The sequence below is a fragment of the Pyrgilauda ruficollis genome, unplaced genomic scaffold, assembly GCF_017590135.1.
Source record: "Pyrgilauda ruficollis isolate IOZ18807 unplaced genomic scaffold, ASM1759013v1 scaffold165, whole genome shotgun sequence".
NCBI classification, from domain to species: Eukaryota; Metazoa; Chordata; class Aves; order Passeriformes; family Passeridae; genus Pyrgilauda; species Pyrgilauda ruficollis.
The window spans coordinates 373884-384623 of record NW_024515320.1 but is presented as its reverse complement, the minus strand read 5'-3'; positions in this window follow the sequence as shown (position 1 = coordinate 384623).

The following is a 10740-nucleotide window of genomic DNA, read 5'->3' as shown; positions in this document are numbered from 1 at the left end:
CTTCACTCCACAGGTGTTCTTCACCCCATGGATGCCCTTGACACCATGGATGTCCTTCACTCTGCAGATGTCCTTCATCCCACGGATATCCTTCACCCCATGGCTGTTCTCCACCCCATGGATGTTCCTCATCCCCCCATGGCTGTTCTCCACCCCATGGATGTCCTTCATCCCCCAATGGCTGTTCTCCACCCCATGGATGTCCTTCACCCTAATCTCCTTTATCCCCCATGTCCTCCCCCCGGCATTCCCACTGGGAAATGGTGCCTGTCCAGATCCTGCTCTTCCCTGGATCAGCCTTCACCTGGATCCAGAGCAGCGCTTCCCGGGCCAGCCTCAACTCCTGCAACACGCGGCAACAAGCCCTGACCTGACCCCACCCCCCAAATTTTGAGGCTCTGGTGGCCAAGCAGGGCAGGTCCCAGCAGCTCCGGGCTGGAGCAGTTTTGGGAGGGTGTTGCCAGGATTTGACCTTGGATGTGGGAAGGGAGAGTTTTTTTAGCTGACCCACATTTTTGGGAGATCCTTGGGAAATGGGGTGAAGCCCGAAAATGCTGATCCCCCTCAATGCCCCAGGAAATGCGGAAAAGAGGGAAAAATCCATCTGAAAGCCCAGGCTGGGGAACACAGAGTGAAATTCAAAAACCACAGGAATTTCAGAGACTGAAAAGTGCAGAAGGGATCAAAGTGGCTGCGTGGGAATGGGCAAGCCCCGACAAGATCCGGGGTGACCTCGCTTTGACATTCCCAAAAATTTGGATCCATCCTGCAGTCACTGCTCAAAATACTCCCAAAACTGTGGCTTGCAGCCCCCAGGGAACTCTGATGGGGGCTGTTTCAGACTTTGTGGGATGCTCTGGGCATCCCCCAGTCCCCCTGGGCTGGTTGCAGCCGGGCCGGTTCCCCAGCATGCCGGGACGTGCTGGGAAGCACTTTTCCAGCATTTTCCTATCTCTTTCTTATGCAAAGAATTCGGTGCTAAAAAGCAGCGCTGGGGGCTTTGCCCCGGCTCTATCCCACCCTTCCCACAGGATGCTGCAGAGATGCTGCCCGTGGGGGCTGGATTTTGGGATTGCATGGGAAGTGCACAGGAACAACATGGGATTTCATGGGATGACTGCACGCAATTTCATCATCTTGCATGGGATTGCATGGGTTACATGGGAATTGCATGGGATAATTGCATGGGATGGTTGCAAGTTATTTAGTGGGATTCCTCGGGGTGATTGTATGGGATTGCATGGGATTCCGTGGAATTGCGTGGGATCCCATGGGGAGATTGAATGGGATCCTATGGGGAGATTGAATGGGATTCCTTGGGGAGATTGAATGGGATCCCATGGGGAGATTGAATGGGATCCCATGGGGAGATTGAATGGGATTCCTTGGGGAGATTGAATGGGATCCCATGGGGAGATTGAATGGGATTCCTTGGGGAGATTGAATGGGATTCCTTGGGGAGATTGAATGGGATCCCATGGGGAGATTGAATGGGATCCCATGGGGAGATTGAATGGGATTCCTTGGAGAGATTGAATGGCATTCCATGGGATGACCGAATGGGATTCCTTGGGATGACTGAATGGGATTATTTGTGGGATTGCACGGCATTTCATCAGGTGAATCCACAGGACTGCATGGGATTGCATTAGATCCCACTGGGATTGCATGGAATTCTGCGGGATTGCACAGGATTGCGTGGGAAGGGAAGCTTGGGAGCACGGCAGGAGAGGCTCCCACGGGAGTGTGGAGGAGTGCATGAGGTGGGATCGGGGTGCAGGGGGGTTGTGGGGGTTTTTGAAGGAGTTCTGAATGGGTTAGAGATGGGACTTTTGAGCTGTCTCTGAGGATGTGGTTTATTTTCTCATTTTTTACACAGGTAGGAAGGGTGAGTTTGGTTTGCATTGTTACAGTAAGGTTACAGGACTCTTGGTTACAACACTTTTTAAGGAGTTACTGACTAACAAAGCACTGTTAATAAGGATATTTACATTTTTTACTTAATCTTTAAATATTTTATGGATTTATCGTGTAAGTTTTCTTAGTTAATTATGACACTTAAACTTACAGTACTGTATTTTAATCTCTTTGTTTACTTTTGTGGCTACTTTTTTTTTATATCTTAAACTGTAAAACTTTAAACTTGCTTTTATTTAGCTTAACATGTCTCTGCTTTAAACTATAAACCTACATTTTCCCTTTCAGTGCTTAAATTTGGAAGTATTTTCTAAGGTTTCAGATTAAATCTTGTGTTTAATTCTAAGTTTTGATTTATAGGTTTAAGGTTCTGAGAGTTCTTTGCATTTGGATTCCAGCAGGGGATATTTGGGATAGAGCTGGCCACTGCTGGCCCCCCTTTGGCACATCCTCAGGGCTTTTACCTGCCCCCATCCCATTTACATCCCTGGGAATGGGGAAGGAAAATCCACCTGGAGAGATACCAGAGCCTGTTTGGCCATCAGTGAATTCCAAACCCCTTTGAGCCTCAAATTTGGGTTTGAAATCCTCAAACCTGCAGAATGCCAGGATGTGGCACAAAAAGTCTCTCGGCATCTCCTCGGCCAAATCCAGCTGGGAAAAACCCCAAATGTGGGAATTTCATGGCAAAGAGCATTGAGCCCCTTTTCCACAGCCAGACCCTCCCCATCAGCCCCATTTCTGGGGGGTCTGAGCCCCCCACTCTGCTGCCTCCACTTCCATCTAATGAGTGGAGCCTTTCCCTTTTCCTCATTAAATCCTGCTCATTAACCCACGGGATTTAATTGCTCCCGACCAGGGGCAGCAGGAGCCACATTTCCAATTTCCTTCCCTTAATTCTTTTAATTGGGAGAAGCAGGGGGATGGTGACCCAGCACCACCAGAAAATCCACCCAGGGCAGAGTTTTTGGGAATATTTTCCATCTCTTTCACCTAACAGCTTTGTATCACCCCCAAAATCAGGGAGAATATCCCCAAATCCACAAGACAAGGATTGCAAGAGCTGTGTTGTCACTCCCATTGATGCTGACAACAGCAACAACAGTGACAGCAACAACGAAACCAGCAAAAATAATTAAAAAAAAAAAAAAAAAAAAGTTGATCCAACCTTTTATTCCAGATTATTTATAAGGCGTTTTTGGGGAGGTTTGGAAATTTTTTGGAAGCAAGCCGTCGGCGTGGCTTTTCTTCTTCTCCCACTTGGAAAGGAGTTTGTCATCTGCCTCCTGGGTTTTTTGGGAGTTGCTGAATCATGAGTTTGGGGAATGGGGTTATGGAGAGGGCGGGTGAGGCTGTGGAAGGTGGAGGGGTGTTGGGAAAACCTCACAAAAATCAAATTGCATCGTCCTGGGTGGGTGCTATTCCCTAAAAATCTGATTGCATCATCCTGGAGTGCTGATAAACCCCCCTCCCCGCTCCCACAGAATTGAATTGTGTTGTGCTGGGAGGTGATGATCCCCAAAATCTCCAGTTGCATCATCCTGGGAGGATAATGATCCCCACAAAAGTGAATTACACTGTCCTGGGAATCCACTAGCCCCCCCAAAAATCAATTTTCACCATCGTGGGAGGGTGATAACCCCCCCAGAAATCCCATTGGATTGTTCTGGCTGGGCTGTATCCCTGCAGAAATCGAAGTTCATCCTCCTGGGAGGTTAATGCTGCCCACTGCCCCCCTTTCCCCACCCCCAAATCAATTTGCATGGTCCTGGAATTATGATAATCCCCCAAAATCCGAATTCCATTATCCTGGATGGGTGATGTCCCCCAAAACAAAATTGCGTTATCCTGGGTGGATAATGACCTCTCCAAAATCAAATTCCATAAGCCTGGCTGGGCGTTATCCCTCCAAATTTTCAAATTGTGTTATCCTGGGTGGGTTATGACCCCCTCAGAATTCCAATTGCCTGGTGCTGGGAGAGTGACGCTCCCCAAAAATTCATACTGCCCCCACAAATTTAAATTGCATCACACCGGGAGGGCAATATTCCTCAAAAAACCAAGTTGTATCATTCTGGGAAGATGGGAGGCCCCGCAAAAATCAAATCTAGTCATGCTGGGAGAGTGATATCCCCCAAAAGTGAAATCGTGTCATCCTGGGAGAACAACGGTCCTAAAAAATTTGAATTTCATTTTCCTGGAAATACGATATCTCCCAAATAAAACCGCCCCGTCCTGGAAGGACAATGATCCCAAAAAGCTGAGCTGCAGCGTCCGGGGAGGACGGAGCCCCCGGCCCCACCCTGGGGGCTGCTCTCACCCGGGAAAACCGGGATGGGAGGAATTTTTAGCTCCTGGATTTGCTGAGCCGCCTTCTCTGTCTCCGACATGTCCCTGCAGCCGAGGGCTGATGACACACAAATACCTGACTCATTATTATTCAGGCAGTTAATTAGGTAATGGGGATTAATCCTCCTTCCTGCGGGGCGGGAATTGCCCATGGAGCCTGCTCCGACCCATTCCCAGCGCTCCAACTGGGAATCGGGCAGCCGGCGATGGGGAGGCAAAGCCCGTCTTGTCTGGAGCCCCAGGGACTTTTAATGGAAGAAATTAGGATTTGGGGGCTTTTCTTTCCCTTCCTAGCGTTTTCCAGCTTGGGATGCCAAAGGCACCTGCACCCACATGCTGTTGGTGGGCCCGGGGGGTAAAATGTACCTGGTGCAGCACGAGGAAAGTCGTTATTAAATTAATTAATTGCAAATGGAGCATCCCAAAACGCGGCATCTCCTCACCCATCCGCGGGGGGATGCGTGGAACACCCCAGCCTGTGCCCTCCGGCAGCGCTCCCGCCCTCAAACCCAACATTTATGGACCCTCTGACTCCAAATCCCCCAAAATTCATCCCCAATTCCGCCTCCAGCCCTTTTCCAGGCTCCTCACGAGTGATCGGGCATTCCAGGGATACCAAGGGGTGGAAGGATGATCCCTCCGCACCGGCAGCTCCGGGGTTGTCAGAATGTCTGACATTTGGCAAATTGGGTTATTTGGAGCGAAAAAAAAAATAAATATCAGGATTTAGGGTTTTCCAAGCCTGGCAGGGAATATGGGACGGGAAGACCAAAATCCGCCTGTAAAGAAATCCATCCCTCTGGGAGCAAGCCCTGGGTTTCTCTGGGGGATGCTCTGCTGTAAAATCCCCCCCAAACCTGGAGAATTCCTAAATCTGACAGCCGCGGGTGGATTCCCAGCGGGACGGCGGTGCCGGAGCGGGGCAGGCGCTCCTGCGGGATTCCCGCAAGGGTTGGGACCTCGGGAGCGGCAGAAATAGGGAAAACCGGCCCAATTCCGCCTTTTTTTTTCACTGATCCACTATTTCCCCCCCACCCCCCGTGTTCCACCTTTTTTCTTTCTCTTCCAACCTATTTTCACCCTGTTACACCCATTTTCTCCCTATTACACCTCTTTTCTCCTTATTCCACCTTTATTCTCTCTGATCCAACGTTTTTTTTCTCAGTCCCACCCTTTTTTTCACTCTCTGTTCTGCACTTTTTTGTCTCTAATCCTCCAATTTTTCTCCTGATTCCACCCTTTAATCGCTCTGTTCCACCCATTTTCTCCCTTTCCCGCTTTTTTTCTGCCTATTCCACTTATTTTCTTCATTCCACTCTTATTTTCCTTCCATTCCACCTTTTTTAAAATTTGTGTTCCACCTCTTCTCCCTATTCCACCTTTTTTGTCCCTGTCCCACTTTTTTCCCCTCACTATTCCACCTTTTTTCTCCCCGTCCTTCTGTGTTTTCCCCTATTCCACCAATTTTCTCCCTATTCCACCCTTTTTTTTTGATAATCCATCTGTTTTCCCCCCTGTTCCACCATTTTCCTCCCCAGATGGAGAAAATCCCAGTGACTGGATCCCAAAACCTCAGCAACTCTCCCCAAAAAGATCCCCCATGGCATCCTGCACATCACGGCAAAGGGATGAAATAAAACCAAATAATTAATCCAAAATTTAGAAGAAGGGATCCTCCCTGTAAATGAAGCCACAGGAGTGGCCATTATCCACTTATTATCATTAATCATTAATTATTGTCATTAACAGCCTTTTACTTCAGAAATACCTCCCCAAGGGGAAAATCATAGGCAAATCAGAATTAACTCATCATAGTATCATGGACGAGGGGGGAAAATCCCCTTTTTCTGCTGTTTTGGTTGTTTTAGCTGTTCTTTGGGAAATCCAAGGCAGTTTTATGGGAAGGGAAAAGTGGGATGAAATATATGTATTTATAGAAATAACCATATCTCCCTCTTTTTCTTTCTTCCTGGAGAAGGACTGGGAATCCTCGTGCACGAGCGTGTGAAGCCGAAGGGAAAATGGATTTTTCCCTCTTCTCCTCTCCTGGGTTTCTGCTCTGGCACAACGCTCCTGGTGCTGCCCGTGACTCACACGGATATTTTTAGCCCCGACCTCTTTTCTCCCCATGTTTTCATCCATGTTGTGGTGCCCTAAAAATGCAAAACAAGGGATGAAATGGAAACCCCACCTTCGGAAGAGACGGAACTGGGGGGTAATTTTCCCTTTTTCATGGATAAATGAGAAATTCCCTTTGTTTTCCCATCTTTATTGTGTGTGTTGAGTGAAAAGCCAACAAAACCGGGTCAGTTTAGGACAAGGAAGTCGCTGCCTGGGCTGGAAGACTTTTTATTTATTGATTGGAATACATTAAATTATAATAATTGGTTTTATTTGGATTCCTGTTTTTTTCAGTCATGAAACTTTTCTCCATTCCACTTTAACCCAAGGACTGGAGGGTTTAATACACTTTAATCCCAGTTTTACTAATGCTGGGGTTTAACTAATCCAGGTTTAAGGATAAAAAGTGAAATCCAAGGAGCTCCAGCTGTTAAATCCAAATATTAAGGATATTTAGGAGCTCTGCTCCATCCCTAGAGCTGGACCAGGAGGCTCCAGGAGCATCTCCCAGATAAGGAGTCAAAAAATCTTCTGGGAGCAGCTCAAAATCCCGATGGAAAAGCCGAGGCAGGGCGCTCTAAGTAAGGCTGAAATCCCTGGGGAAGCTGTGTCGGTGTTACCCAACCCCATTTTATGACAAATCCTATTTCCGGACGGACTTTATCCTCAGTTTGATCACCTGGGCTGAGGCTTTCCAGGTCACCCAACCTGGCTCAACCCCTTCAAAGAGCCTCGTGCTGTAAAAAACACCCAATTCATGGAATGCTGGTGGGATCACCGGGATGTAGAGCTGGGCAGATGTTGGCAGCTGGTCCAGCTGTTGGGGGCTGGGGCTGTTGAACTGGAATTACTCACTCCTGCATATTTTTTTCTGTAATTTGTTTTGGGATTTGGAGGAATTGGGATGGTGGATGTCCAGAAATCCCATTTTTTGGGATTTTTGGCTGGTCTTTAAAAGAATAAACCCAACTTTTTGGCTCAAGGAAATATTTTAAAGCTTCTTGAGTCTCAGATGTGATGGAGGACACTGGGAATGCTGAAATAAATTCCCCCCTGGAATGGATTAACTCCATCCCAAGGATGTTCAGTGTTGGGAGACAAATTCTTTGGTTTCCCCATATTCTAAGGGATAATCCAGGACTTTTGGTTTACAACATCAAGTCCCAGTGAAGCCAAATTCTCTCCCATGATCTATCCTGCGAGGCCAGCTTTATTTCCCCAAAAAACATCCCTGGAAAGGCAATTCCAGCCTGAACTTTGCCTGAAAAGATGGGAGCGGTGCCCAAATCCCCTCCCCAAACCCCGTGTGTCAGCAGGGCTTGCGTGTCCCTGGTGCTGCTGAGGGTGGCACCGGGTCGGGATGGGAGAGGCCGTGAGATAAGAGCTCGTCATGAGCGGTGAGGTGTGAGGAGGGGAGCCCGGATTTCCTCCTCTGCTGGGAGCGGGAGCTCAGGGACACGTCCCTGGGGTCGTGCTGGGGGTGTCAGAGCCCAAATCTCTGCTGGGGAAGGGGGCCAGGGTGGAGGGCTGAGCCCATCCCTTTGTTCCTGCTCTCCACGCAGCCAGGATCCATGGAAAAGCTGATCCCATCCTCTGATACCTTATCCTCAGCAGAACCCTGGTCCATGGAAAGGCTGAGCCCATCCTCTGTGATCCTTTACCCTCAACAGAATCCCATTCCCTCGGAAAGGCTGATCCCACCCCTGTGTCCAGTTCCTCCAGTGGCGCTGGGCTCCCTGAGCCCACTCCTGTGGGATTCTGCCAGAACTGCAGCCCATGGGGTGACTGATCCCACATACAGAGGTGGGACTCCCTGAGCCCATTCCTGTGGGATTCTGCCAGAACTGCAGTCCATGGAGATGCTGATCCCCCCTGTGCCCAGGTGAACCCTTTGAGCCCACCCTCATGGCTTTGATCCCCAGCGAAACCCAGACCCTTGGAATGGCTGGGCCCATCCCTGTGGGTCTCCACCAGAACCGCAGCCCATGGAGAGGCTGATCCCACACACACAGGTGACCCCTCTGAGCCCATCCCTGTGGATTCCACCAGAACTGCAGCCCATGGAGCGGCTGATCCCATCTGGGCACAGGTGAACCCTCTGAGCCCATCCCTGTGGGTCTCCACCAGAGCTGCAGCCCCTGGAGTGACTGATCCCACCCCTGTCACCAGTCCTGGGCACAGGTGATCCCATCTCGGTGGGATTCCACCAGAACTGCAGCCCATGGAGTGGCTGATCTCACCTGGGCACAGGTGGAACCCCTGATCCCACCGCTGTCACCTGTCCTGGGCTCAGGAGGACTCCCTGAGCCCATCCCTGTGGGATTCTGCCAGAACCACAGCCCATGGAGAGGCTGATCCCACCTGTGCCCAGGTGAAGCCCCTGATCCCATCTCGGTGGGATTCCACCAGAACTGCAGCCCATGGGGTGGCTGATCCCACCTGGGCTCAGGAGGACTCCCTGAGCCCATCCCTGTGGGATTCCACAGAACCACAGCCCATGGAGATGCTGATCCCCCCTGTGCCCAGGTGAAGCCCCCGAGCCCACCTTGTGCCTGGATCCCAGCCAGACCCGGACACCCGGAGCGCCGAGCCCATCCCGGTGCCCCCCGCCTCCCCGCCGCCCTCCCCGGTGTTATTTTAACCCTTTTCCCGGCAGCAAATCCCCCTAAATCCCCTGCAGCCCCTCGGTCCCGCCGGGATTATCCCGTCGGGCCGTTTCCCTCCATCAGCATTCCCGCGGCGCCGGAGGGGTCCCGGGAGCGCCGAGTCGGCAAAAGCGCCGCGGATCCCCCGCGGTGGGAAAAGGGGAAAGGGCTGCGCTGGATCCCGTGGGGCTCACAGGGGAGGAATTGCCCGGAATGGACAAATCTGGGGCAAAATCCGGCAGTTCTAGGAAAGAAAATTAATATTATGTTGGTTTTTCTGGGTTTTTTTTTTAGTGCGATTTCTAGTTTTGCCTTTCTGGTGGTTTTGGGATTTGGTCTTTTGGTGTTTTTTTCTTTGTATTTTCTGCTTTTTTTCCCCAGGCTTTTAAAATTTTTTTATACATTTCTGTACTTTATTTTTCCTTCCTTTTTTATTAAAGTTTTTTTTAAAAGTTTTTTCCCCATTTTCTTCAATTTTTGTCTACTTTTTTGTGCATTTCTTTCATTTTGAGGACTTCTTTTTTTCATTTTTTTGGTTACTTTCCCCAACATTTTTGCAATACTTTTTTTTTAATTATTATTATTTTTACAGGAACAACAAGGGGAATTGCATTTTCCATCCACTTTTTAGGATTTCAGTGATTTTAAAGGATTTTTTAATACAAACTTGGGGGCAGAAATGGGAGTTTAGGGTGGGCACATGTAGGTGTGCATGATGTACAGCCGTGCAGCCCTCGTGTGCACACAGACACGCCCATTGCACACTCAGCAGGTGTGCAAGCCCTGGCAGCATGTCTGCACACAGCCCCTTGCACACTCACACGTGCACAAACGTGCAAAGACACGCCGCTGGCATGCTGTGCACACAGAGGCACACACAGTGACACAGTGACACACAGAGCTGTGCACACACAGTGACACACTCACAGTGACACAGTGACACACTCACAGTGACACACAGTGACACACTCACAGTGACATGGAGCTGTGCACACACAGTGACACACTCACAGTGACACCGTGACACACAGAGCTGTGCACACACAGTGACACACAGTGACACAGTGACACACAGAGCTGTGCACACACACACACACCTGCACTCACACACACTCACAGTGACACTCACCCCCACACCTGCCACATGTGCAGCCACACGCAGGCCTGTGCTTGCACACACACTGACACACTAGTGTGCACGGTGACACAGACACACACACGTGTGCATGGTGACACACACACCTGCACACTCTCTCACACACAGACACACACACACAGACGCAGACACAGACACACATGGACACACACTCACACAGACACACTGTCTCACACACACACAGACACATGAACACATGGACACACACACACTCAGAGATACAGACACATGCACACTCACACTCACACAGACACATGGACACACTCACACAGACACACACACTCACACTCAGACACACAGACAGACAGACACACTCACACAGACATGGACACACTCACACTCACACACTCTCACACTCACTCTCCCACTCTCACACACTCACTCTCACAGACACACACACACACTCACATTCATTCTCTCACACACACTCACTCACACACACACTCACTCTCTCCCTCTCCCTCTCTCTCCCTCTCTCCCTCCCTCTCCCTCTCTCTCCCTCTCTCCCTCTCCCTCTCTCTCCCTCTCTCCCTCTTTCTCCCTCTCTCCCTC